The sequence below is a fragment of the Phyllopteryx taeniolatus genome, chromosome 1 (assembly GCF_024500385.1).
Source record: "Phyllopteryx taeniolatus isolate TA_2022b chromosome 1, UOR_Ptae_1.2, whole genome shotgun sequence".
Classification (NCBI taxonomy): domain Eukaryota; kingdom Metazoa; phylum Chordata; class Actinopteri; order Syngnathiformes; family Syngnathidae; genus Phyllopteryx; species Phyllopteryx taeniolatus.
This window is the reverse complement of record NC_084502.1, coordinates 38,902,044-38,912,805: the sequence shown is the minus strand read 5'-3', so window position 1 is coordinate 38,912,805 and position 10,762 is coordinate 38,902,044. Positions and strand designations below refer to the sequence as shown.

Here is a 10,762-nt window from a genome sequence, read left to right as displayed (position 1 = left end):
TGCTCACACAAATTTGTAAATGTCCAAAATATTAGCCCCTGAGCTCTAGTGAAAGGAAGTCCGTTTTCTTCATCATACCAAGAGATTTTGGACAGTCAAACAGTTTGGTAGAATTTGCTATGAATGCATTTGACTGGCCTGCACAGAGTCCTGGCCTTAACCCAATAGAAAACCTTTGGGTTGATTTTGAGTGGACAGTGAGCCAGGCCTCCCTGTGTGCAGTTTGCATGTTCTCCACTTGCCTGCGTGGGTTCTCTCCGGATACTCCGGTTTCGTCCCACTGTCCACATTCCAAAAACATGCATGACTGGTTGATTGTAGACTAAATTATCTGTAGCTGTGACTGTGATTGGGAATGGTTGTTTGTCTATTTGTGCCCTGCGATTGGCTGCGAACCAGTTCAGAGTGTACCAGGCCTCTCACCCGAAGTCAGCTGAGATAGGCGCCAGCACACCCGTGACCCTAGTGAGGATAAGCGGTTCAGAAAATGGATGGATGGATTACTTGATGCTTAATACAGTAATAATATTTGGTGTTAATTCACTGCTTGTTCTCTACACTGTCTGGTAAAAAAACTTATTACATTGAAATATACAATCTCTGAATCTGTAATAAATTTAATACTTTTGTGTTGTACACACGTCTTGATAAATGATAAGAACCCGGATGCTCAGACCATTCCAATCTAAAAATTAGTGTTGCATATTGATATTTATTTGTTTCCTAATCATTGTGAGAAATCATTAACATGATCAGTGTCTTCGCATAAATTAATATAATGAATTATTAAAAATAACATATTATTAAAGGTAATTACAGTAGAGCAAATGTATTATTTCAGAAGTGTATGTAAAACCGGTAGCCCTTCACATTAATCAGTAGCTCTCAGTTTCAAAAACGTTGGTAACCTCTGCTTAAGAGTTAAATCCACGTGACGCTACTCAACCAATCAAATCTGGGTAAACAGTGCAAGCCGGATGAGAGGGATAGCGGTGAGAGGCGAGTGATGGACAGAAAGAAAAGTTGTCGATTCGAGAAATGTGTGTGAAGGAAAGAAGGGAACAGTAAAGGAGACGAGACGGAGATGCGAGAGAAGCACAGATCAAGACACGAATGAGTGAGACCAGTCAATGAATGGCACGCAACGAATAGGAGAATGGATGGCGAAAAGATGGTGATTATTTCCACAGGGAGCACAAAACCAGTGTGTCTTATATCTTCAGCGACAGTGACACTCAATGAACGTTTAAAAGTTTGGAGCCCCTGATTAAGTTAATTACATCCTGATTTAATGAAGAATAGTATGTCGCACGTCTACTGTGTAGGTTCATTCATTAAACGCAATTCCAGACATCCTTAATTTCACCACACGGGGGCGAAGTGGGTCTCCTTGTGCGGCCGTGTCACGTGCGCCTCTTTCTACTGATGACTCATGTATGCGGTGCAGTTGAGGCTTCCATGATGAACCACTAGATCGTATCAACAACGAACAGGATATTGCATTTCCTTATGAGATAAACGCAGGGATCGCAAAAATCAGCAACTATCCAGTTACTGGGATTGTGCAGCACAGAAGCACACATCAGATCTCGCACAGTAGGCCGACTTGAAATGCTCACGTTCAATTATCAAGGGCCCAACAATTCTGATATTATATATAATTTCTATATGTCTTGTAACCCGTGCCAGGATAAACAAGTGCTGTAAAGAACCCTTCAGTTGTAGCTTAAGACTCTCCTCCCATCTGTCTCATCCCTGCATGCTCCCCACTGTGCATGGGCACATGACACGAGTGCTGGCGGGGTCTTTGCACGAAAGCCCTCAGATGCAGAACTTGACACGCAAAACCTGGACTGCTGTGAATCAAGGACGCCTCCTCTCTCACACGCCGAGAGAATTATCATGCGGTCACGTTTTGGAGAGCATTATGTAACCAAAGTGCTAGTGGAAGTGGAGCAGTCAGGTGACCATCGCTATCATGCGAGTGCTTCCGGCTAGCGTTAATGTTTAATTCACTATGAGCGTATATGTAGATACAATTCATGCAATCATTTCGCAGGTTACATGGGACATATGTGATTGACAAGGAGGTCATCCTTCATATCACTCACAGGGCAACCACATAATGTGCGGCTTGTGGTGAGAAGAGTTTTCCACCTCACTACTTTCCCCATCATGTGTCATGTCTATGCAATGGCAACCGCTTCAATGCTTGTTGCGAAAAATCCTTTCACAGTTACTGTATGAGAGTTCAGCTACAACAACGATTATGTGGGCGAGTATGCAGACCCACAAGCACAGTGTGTTTAGCACATGGTGCTTAGGTGTTGGAGGTAGGTGCATATACGCGGTGGTGGTGGGATGTGAAACCAATGTGCTTGTTCCCGCAGGCGTGCAGTGGTTAGGATGTGTGAGTATATACAGGTTTAGCTGTATTCCTCATTCTGTGTTAATCCTCACACTTTGCACATCTGCCCCCCGCCCCCACTCACGTGTGGGAACAGATGAGCTGCATGCTAGCCTTCCCTGATCTGCACGCATCTCACTGCCCCTTGCTTCTCCTTCCTATTCTTCCTCATTCACCACCAAGCCCTCTTGCATGATTGCATGCATTATTAGTTAACCATGGAAATGTTATGTGACATGACATAGATGACCGGGCACAAAATTATGAAAAAAACTAAGAAATGAAAAAAAGTATCTTTGATATACTTCAAATGAATTGGTATATGCGATATGAAAACACTTTGAAGGAAAGCCTTAAGTCTGTTTTTTTTCTTTTTTGTACAGTTCCGTTAGAACTTCTCCGATGGCCACGTCCCTGCAATTCTCTTTGAGTCCCAATTATTTACAAGGTAGCAGTCACTTCTGACTCACCAATAGGCCTACGTTTCCTAAACGTTTGATCCGTTTTATTGGATTTCAGTTCTCAGCGTAAAATCGTGGAAGCCCTTTTTACTGATTGTCAAGCAGGAAACACATTTTCTTATTTTGTCTGCATTTTTATCAATGTTCATGGTGTATGCCAAGATTTTGTCTTGTTGCTGACAAACTTTATTTCTGTGTATGGCGTGGTGACCTATCCCTGTCCTCTCTGAAACTAAAAAAATTAACAAACTTCCTTTTGTTTTTCTTAAACCAGACAAATTTCCATCATGATACCCCATACTGTATGCGAAGCAAGCAAACAAAAAGACAGACAGAAACATAAAGGCCAGCATTGGAGCAGTAGACCTATTTGTATTACATGCTACCCCTGCCAGCCTAAAATCCTGGAGTCCTCAGATCCAATCACAGCGCAGTCATGGCTGCAAACACTGATGCAGCACCAATGCTGCAAATAACACAGAAGAGTGCAGTGAGTCGCAGTGGTTGCTGATGGATTGGACTGAGATCATCCAGTTGACCATTCGCCAATGCAGCACCATGTTCAGCCCCTCCTGTCGTCGAGGTAGGCTGCAGCCCTTGGGACACAGAAGCCAAGAAAGGATCAACCTGAACTCCAGCACCGAGAAGCTGCAGGGGTCCCAAGAATCCTTCCCATCCGGTGCTGCCAAAGTGCACAGACTCATAACCTGAGCACAGGGTGAGCAGGCTCCAAGGAACCACCAGAACCCCTCCCCACCCACCTAGCTCCTGGCCCCTGTAAACTCTTGTACAATTAAGGTAAAGCAGAATACACACACCAGTTTTTAACATCTTATCATGTTTTTAAAATGAGACATCCCACACACGACGAAAAAAAATAATTAACAAGTGTGTGATTTCTGCTATCATATCATGTGGGGTCAGTGCCGGTTCTAGACCAATTTCACTGGAGGGCCTGGGCTGGGGTCAAAGGTTTTGTGGGAGGGCCATAGTTTTAAAAACATGCACGTGCGCGCATGAATGCGCATGCACACACACTTAAACTCCCATTGTATTCTAATGCCTTAACATGCAGGGACTAAGGCCAGATACACGCGTAAGGATTATTCCAACCATAAAATATTTGAAAAAATGTTTTTTTTTAAATCTGTGACACACCCCACACGTAAAGATAAAAAAACAGGCATTTTACCGATTTGGTCATAATGTGTGTGGTGTGCTCCGATAATCGAACCGCCGATCTCGAAATCTCGTGTGATCAAATGTAATCTCACAAAAACGAAGTTTTGGTCTTACAGTAAATAGAGAACACGTTCATTATTTAAGATTGTTGGGACAAATGCATTCTGAACACAGCTCAGCCCTAAGGATAATCTTATAAAACATAAGATTGTCTGGGTTTTGACATCCTTGGTCGGGAAGGGGAAGAATTGGGACCCCAAATAGCCCGATTGTCCTCTATGAATCACATATTCCTATTTCTAAAGGCAACAAGAGCAGTGGAGACGAATACACAACATTTCAGCAACGCAGTAGGCCTATATAAATAAAATTTATTATAATAGGCTACTTTTCCAGGCTTGCTTGGTTCTTAATTCATGAAATTGGCTGTTAACAAGAACGTTTATAGTTCATAGTAATTGTTTCTCGGTTCTAATTGCCTCTTGCCAGGTGGATGGTAACTTAGTGCTGGGGTTTGCAACAAAACACACGAAAGGATGCCACTACAATATTGCATTGTGACACGCATTAGTTTCGCCTTTTGCATTGCTGCGATATTACAATTTGAATATTTACAGTATGTACTGTAGCGCTAGGAGAAGTGGACGGAGCAGCATGCCAAGTGGCACGTACATGCGGTAATTACGTGTCAGTTGTAATGTAGACATTTTTTGTTTTGTCCCTATTATAATAGTTGTCTGTGTGTTTTACTCACTTGTTGGTTTCCATTTTTGGTGTGTTCTTGTACCGCAACAATAGTTTGTGGTCTGTGTTGAGGATTGGGATCATTCTCTGTGGGATTGGGATTTTTTTTTCAAAAACCCGGGATTCGGTCGAATTTTTTATTTTTTTTTAAATGCTCGGGATTTGGCAACACGATCTCTGTGGGAGTGGGATCAAGCGGGATTATTATTATTTTTTAAACACTCACTTGAGATTGGGAGAGAGTGGGATCAACCTCTGTGGGAGTGGGAGGGACCGGGAGTCAATATCCACTCTCGTGACAGCCTCGAGTGCGCATAAGCTACTGAGTCTGCTGTGTTAACACAGTACACAGTACTATACACAGTACTGCATACTATCTGTATAGAGTGGGGGCCTCAGGGGGGTCCAGGTACAGTGTTATGGGGGCACTGTCCCAGATGGCGCTTCCCAACTTTATTCCTTTGCTGCCTAAAAACATATTGTTTGATGGTGCTACGTTAACTGTTGATGTTTGCTGAGTTGTGATGACTGCCTTAGCTTGCAATTGTTGTGTTATCCTCGGAAAAACACCTTAATGTGTGTAGCATGCCCTCTGAACAAGGATGAGACTTTTACTGAGGATTTTATTGCATTTATTGTTGAGCAAGTTTTAGCCATTCACTATATCAACCATGTAATCATCCATGTAGCCTAATCACTGTAAAAGCTGAAACACAAACAAAACGTGCAGCTAATTACCAAACATCTTTCACATTCTGCACTAAACATTCATGAACAGAAATGCTCATATTCATCAAATGTCTTAAATGTCTTTAACACACCTTTTGCCTCTTCGGAAGGGCTGCTAGCATAAAATGCCAACCGTACTTTGTGCCGTACTTAGGATAAAAAGCTACCTGCTGTGCCAACTGTGCTAGATAGGAAGTGCGCACTCAAAACAAAAGTGCATGGCTTAAGACCGGAGGTGAACATTTTCAATACACAATCCAAAATAAAATACAATCACTTCTGCTGTGAGAAAATATGGTTATGGTTATTTACAATATGTGTTCTTAAATTTGTGTAGAACATATTGGATGTTGACAGGAGGTTCCTTTTGAGGTTGCACACTAGAACTGTTTTGCGACTGTAGAGGCTTGACATCAATTTGTTAACCCTTTTGTGGTGTTCATATTTGTTTATTTCAGCCAGTGTTCCTGGGTCTGGTGGAAATCTGATCAAGTCTGAAATGCGATGAATGGACTACACTTCATAGACAGATGACTTACTCCCACTTTTGGGAATATAAGAGCAGAAAGTGTGCGTGTTTGAATTTTGAAAATGTTTTAAATGTTTAAACTTGGATCACAACGTCCTGTATGTAATATTCTGTAAATGTGTTGAAATTTATTCAGATACAAGTTCATCACCCAAAAATGAGCCAAGGTCAAGGAGTCTGGGTCTGAAAAAAAGTCTCCTTTTATCCATCCATCCATCCATCCATTTTCTGAGCCGCTTCTCCTCACCAGGGTCGCGGGCGTGCTGGAGCCTATCCCTGCTATCTTCGAGCGAGAGGCGGGGTACACCCAATCACAGGGCACATATAAACAAACAATCATTCACGCTCACATTCATACCTATGGGCAATTTAGAATCTTCAATCAACCTACCACGCATGTTTTTGGGATGTGGGAGGAAACCGGAGTGCCCGGAGAAAACCCATCCAGGCACAGGGAGAACAGGCAAACTCCACACAGGCAGGGCAGGGATTTGAACCCCGGTCCCCAGAACTGCGAGGTCACCGTGCCGTCTTCTTTTATGTTAATTTTATTTTCATAAGAAATTAAAATGGGTCCCTCAGATCCCAACACTATACTGTACAGGGATTAAGGTATAACCATGGGGATTCACATGACGTATACATCTGTACCCCAATGCAGCCCTATGGGGGGTACAAGGCAGTGCAAACTGTAGGCCGGTCCCAAGCCCGATCAATGCAGAGGGTTGCGTCAGGAAGGGCATCCCGCTTAAAACTTTGCCAAACAAATATGAACGTTCCTCTAAAGAATTCCATACCTGATCTGTCATTAACAACGTCCGCCCCCGGCACCGTTAACCTGCAGGGCGCCGGTGGAAATTCAGCTACTGTGGGGCGAAGACGAAGGAGAGGTGGAAAGCGGGTTCTTAGGCAGAAAGAGAAGAGGAAAGCACTGAGCCTAGAATTGAATGTGGCGACTTTGAATGTTGGGACTATGACAGGAAAATCTTGGGAGTTGTTTGACATGATGATTTAAGGTGGCGGTGGGACTGCATCAGGGATCAGCCCTAAGCCCCTTCCTGTTTGCAGTGGTGATGGATAGTCTGACAGATGAGGTTAGACTAGAACCCCCGTGGACCATGATGTTTGCAGATGACATTGTGATCTGCAGTGAAAGCAGGGAGGAGGTGGAGGAACAGTTAGAAAGATGGAGGCATGGACTGGAACGGAGAGGAATGAAGATTAGCCGAAGTGAGACAGAATATATGTGCATGAATGAGGGGGGTGGAGGGGGAAGTGTGAGGCTACAGGGAGAAGAGATAGCAAGGGTGGAGGACTTTAAATACTTGGGGTCAACAGTCCAGAGCAATGGTGAGTGTGGTCAGGAAGTGAAGAAACGGGACAGCCAAGATTAGATATTTTGGAGGCAAAGTTAGAGAGAGCAGACTTCGATGGTTCGGACACGTCCAGAGGAGAGAGAGTGAGTATATTGGTAGAAGGATGATGAGGATGGAGCTGCCAGGCAAGAGAGCTAGAGGAAGACCAAAGAGAAGGTTGATGCATGTTGTGAGGGAAGACATGAGGGCAGTTGGTGTTTGAGAGAAGGATGCAGGAGATAGGCTTACATGGAAAAGGATGACACGTTGTGGCGACCCCTAATGGGACAAGCCGAAAGGAAAAGAAGAAGAAACATATGTACCCCCTCCTCTGCAGTGTCTCCAGTTGCAGGATTTTCCTTATCAGACGATTTCTGGGCACTGTATACATACACGATATCAAACGGGAGAGCTGCATTTAAGGTTCAAAATTGCCTAAGGAGATATAGCTTCTATGGACGCTGCCACCTTATGTGGTCACGAAATTAGCTTCACTACTGAAAATTACGTGTTTAATTATTCGTTTTAACAATTATTCGTACTACGATTCATGGTTGCCGAGTCGATTCAAGGACAATATTTGCTCATCTAGAACGATATGATCCGAAGCAATTCAGTGGCATCAAATTGATTCACTAACTTTTTAGCCATACATTCAACCAGCGTGATTGTAAAACAAATACTTGGGTACTGGACAGTGCAGGTGAAAGATGTGATTTACTTCTCAGACTGGCCCACTCAATAGCACCATAAAAAAACTACACTATACTCCCATGATCCCCTGCGATGTCACAACAGGAAAACTTACTTGGGTAACGCTTAAGATCTTTATCAAAGTGCTAAAACACACACACATCCAAATAATGTCGGCAATGTGTAAACCCAATGCATTATTTCCTAGTATCGATACAATCGATTTATTACATTTTAAATGATTGAAATCGATATATTTTCGTCCGAAAGGCTAACGAGCCACAGACAGATCAATGCAGTTGGATTGTAGGAATATCCTGTAAATTGATATAATGAATGAATCGTTACACCCCTACTGAAAGTTTTATTATTATTATATAAGAGTATAATACACTTTAACGTTTAAAAAAGTGTCATAGGACCACGCTACAGAGAAATGCAGTTAAAGTAGTCACGCCGCTACTTGTAACGCCACTACTGCCCAGCACTGGGTACACCCTCGACTGGTCGTCAGCCAATCACAGCGCCCTTAAAGACAAACAACCATTCACACTAACATTCACACCTTTAAGGAAAATGTGTTTTCAGGGGGGCTGAAACAGATGAATGGCATCTCAATTAATTTCAATTTGGAAAATGTATTCTGTCGCGGTAATGCTCCCCGCAAACGGAGGTGACAGTGGCTCCCCACGGTTTGATAAACTGCAGCCTTCAAAGCCGCCCTGCTGTGAGACTCCCACAACAAGACGCTTTGGACCCTAAAGTAATTCGTAGGTCCCCTCGAAATCTGGGTTTGCAGTCATCAAAGAGTTCTTTCTTCATTTGAACTCATAACAGGCCAAAAGGGACCGATCGACAATGGGATGGAAATACAGCAACAAACTATTTGCACAGCTGTGAGATTTTGAGAATTGTTTGTTTTGATTTGACTCGCAGCAGCATGAAATGTGATTTGATTCATAAGCAGTTGATTTGCCAAAACTAAAGTATAAACATTCCATGTGCTTGACCTGTGAGTAAAGAGAGTACCAAGATGAGGTTATTTTATATTAATATATGATTTTAAACCCATTTTATCAAATTTGTAGACAGGATTCAAGCTGATGGGTGTGGTCTAACCCAGGGGCTCTTGTGTTTTTGGCTGGCTTCTTAGCTTCCCAGCCACGGGGCGGCCTCTCTTTTGTTCGAGCACACGACTCGGTAACCGCGAGCTCTGGGGGTGGAGACTCGGCTTCCCAGCCTCAATGTGGGCCACCGCTAGGCGATCAGAGCAGCTGCTACTAAGGTACCAGGTACGCTTCGAGCCAAGCGTGATCTCTCTGAAATTGCCAGCGAGCCACAAAAAAGGCAGGAAAAGACACGGTCATACTCTCCCAAGGAGGCGTGACGAACAACCATTTTTCGTCTTCCGCCTCTTTGAGCCTGCGGTCATGAATAGACGCGGCAAAACTTTCGCCAGACTGTACAATGTTAGTGCCGAATACTTTCGGGGAAATTACTAGCTTCAGACAAAATCTCAACTTTGCCCTCTCTCTCTCTCCCGTCTGCACTGGATGCAGTAAATCCTCATGTTTCCAACTTTAGTCCAACACATGATGTTCTCGTTCCCTTTTCGTACTCCTATTTTCCTTATTTTTGCCATTCTTAGTGTTATTTTCTTTCTTTAGTTAGACCCTTTGTGTGTTTCCCTTTAGATCCCTTGTAGATGTCATTAAATATACGATAAAATTCCACACGGTTGTATTGTGTATTGTGTGTGTTCTGAGTTTAAGTAAGCCTCTGTCATCTAGTGTAGCAAACTTCAGATTACGAGACTGATAAAAAGGTTTCTTGTCACTTACCCTAAATTTTCTCCACATAAAAAGGGCAGTGGTGCCCCTTTAATAGGTAAATTTTTTTGATTTTAACAATTAAACTTAAAATTACGGTAAACTGGAAGTAATGCTAGCGTCGCTTCCAGCTTATTCTTTTCTCCTAAATTAATTACATTTTTATTTGACTAATATAAGTTACAATTCGATATACGAGTAAAATTAGTTGTGAACTTGGTCACAGACAGTAAACTTGTAAGTCTAGGTACCACCGTATAAGTGTCAGTGGTGGTTACGGAGGAGGGCAACAGCGTCCAGTGCCCCTGTTACACTCAGTTTGGACCTCCCTATACCATCCCATCCATCCATCCCTTTTCTGAGCCGCTTCTCCTCACTAGGGTCGCGGGCATGCTGGAACCTATCCCAGCTATCATCGGGCAGGAGGCGGGGTACACCCTGAACTGGTCGCCAGCCAATCACAGGGCACATACAAACGAACAACCATCCGGACTCACATTCACGCCTACTGGCAATTTAAAGTCTTCAATCAACCTACCACGCATGTTTTTGGGATGTGGGAGGAAACCGGAGTGCCCGGAGAAAACCCACGCAGGCACGGGGAGAACATGCAAACTCCACACAGGCGGGGCCGGGGATTGAACCCCGGTCCTCAGAACTGTGCGTCAGACGCTCTAACCAGTCGTCCACCGTGCCGCACCCTATACCATCTCCACAAATGAAATTATAAAGTACTGTAATCATTTAAACTGCTATTTAGCGAGGACACAAACTAACGCGTGTGGTTCGAATTTCCAGTAATGTGTCGTATTTTGCATAAAGACAATAAGGTG

The 10,762-nt window shown here is 43.4% G+C and overlaps 1 long non-coding RNA gene across 1 annotated transcript; it reads left to right on the top strand.

The window, feature by feature from the left end:
* Positions 1 to 974: 974 nt before the first annotated feature.
* LOC133487666 (uncharacterized) lies at positions 975 to 9,833 on the top strand. Its single transcript, XR_009791421.1, has 3 exons — positions 975 to 1,174; positions 3,143 to 3,666; positions 5,982 to 9,833. It is a non-coding gene; the product is annotated as an uncharacterized LOC133487666 (long non-coding RNA).
* The last annotated feature ends 929 nt before the right edge of the window (positions 9,834 to 10,762 follow it).